The 1,741-nt window shown below is 47.6% G+C and overlaps 1 protein-coding gene across 1 annotated transcript in view; it reads left to right on the top strand.

Annotated features, from left to right (window-relative positions):
• NR2E1 (nuclear receptor subfamily 2 group E member 1) overlaps positions 1-1,741 on the top strand; it is a 62,260-nt gene that overhangs the window by 33,524 nt on the left and 26,995 nt on the right. The gene's annotated exons all lie outside the window — the stretch shown is intronic.

Here is a 1,741-nt window from a genome sequence, read left to right as displayed (position 1 = left end):
AGGGCTCTGAGAAGCAGGAGGCTCAATCACCTCTGATCACCTCGATGATCTGCAGCAGTCTTGCCTTCGCACTCAGCTGTCCCTGCACTGATGTTACATATGTTTACCCAATTCAGCTGAGCAGACAGCCCTGCTTGGGGCAAGCCCAGTGCAGCCCAGTGCAACTGGCATCCTGGTGGGTCCTATAGCATCTGCATGTCTGGTAGACATGAAAAATCAGTTCTGTCCTGTTGCCTAACTTGTGGCAGCAAACATAGTGCCCGGTGCAAGGGTCACCTTAGCAAAGTTTCAATGCCATAGGCCTGCTTCTCTTGGAAGCCAAGAGCCATCCATACAAGTTCTTGTGACACAAAAAAGCACAACTCATATTCTTATTTCTCCACAGGCCCCTTTACATTGCCAGAGCTTTGTGGATGAGCTGGACTATACTTACAAAGCAGTCTTAGACACAGGAAGGGTGATTGAGCTGTGCACCGTTGCCCGATAGCAGAGATGGAGGGAAAGCAAAGGCTTTATCTCCAAAATCAGGCATTTTAAGTGCCTCCAGGTTGATATAGGCACCTGTACGTTGAACTTGGGCACTGAAGAGAAAACCAGGAGTGAAAGGAAAGCACTTTGCTCAGCCCTAGCAGGAGAGCCTGTTGCTGAACACGAGACTCAGGCTCAGGATGGGGGTCCACCTGTCCAAGATGCAAATCCTGATAACTGAGAAGTTCTGAGGATTCCAAGGGCTTTTTATGGATGAAAAAGAAAACAAGAGGATCCATAGATTCTTCCCTGGCTGCTGTTGCTTTATTTGAAGAGCCCCCTTCACATGTCCCAACTACACCAACTGAGGCAGGACTATGGGCTTGGAGACCCTTATGGCCACACCTGAAACCAGATTACTATGTCAAAATCCCTTGTACATAATGGCATTGCTGTCTCCCTGGTTCTCTTTGCCTCACTGTGAACTCTGTTAGGTCTGCCAGCTGTGGTGCTCGTCCCTTTCTCCCCTGTTTTCTTATCTGCTGCCGTATAGCGTGTTCCTGATAACCCTTCCTTCTCCTCACTGTTGCTCATTGGATTTCTCTTGATTTTTCCAGCTTGAGTCCTATTTTAAGAGCTTCAGGTTTCAGCTGCCAGCTCTACAGGGAGTCACTGACCTCACTGCATAGCTGTTTCTGCCTTTTACACCTTGTGCACTCTGCAGTTACCTTTTGGCTGCTCTGATTTCTTTGTCTTGCTTTGTTCTCCCTTTAGCCCATCCATCTGCTCATAGTGGCCCATAACTCTCCTCTCTGCTTCCTTTGCTGTCCTTCCACACCCACTAACTAATAAACCTACCAGCTTCTACACTGCCTTATTTCATCCAGGCACATGGTCTGGTGAATGGCTCTGGAGCCTTGTGTTCATCCTCTGTGTCTTTGCATTTATCCTTGGAAAAAATCCTTTCTTCATCCACGCCCTGCTAGGGTCCCTTCAGCCTCCTCCCATCCTTACTTGTTCTTTGATTAGCACTTTCCTTCTCCAGGCTCACCAGCATACTCTCTATGGATTGCCCTCTTCGTCTGTTTTCAAATAACCCTCTGAAGTCCCTGCAAAAACAACCATCCTCTACATGCCATTATGCCTTTCTCATCTCCTTTACCTCTTATCCTTTCAAATGACTAGTTTACTCCCATTCTCTTGAACTCACCTCTCTGACACTCAGCAGTCTGGTTTTCAGCCACTTCACTTTGCAGGAATTGCTCTCTCTAAA

The sequence above is a fragment of the Egretta garzetta genome, unplaced genomic scaffold, assembly GCF_000687185.1.
Source record: "Egretta garzetta isolate BGI_Z169 unplaced genomic scaffold, ASM68718v1 scaffold138, whole genome shotgun sequence".
Taxonomy (NCBI): Eukaryota; Metazoa; Chordata; class Aves; order Pelecaniformes; family Ardeidae; genus Egretta; species Egretta garzetta.
The sequence above is the reverse complement of the archived record's forward strand: the minus strand, read 5'-3'. Positions and strand labels throughout refer to the sequence as shown.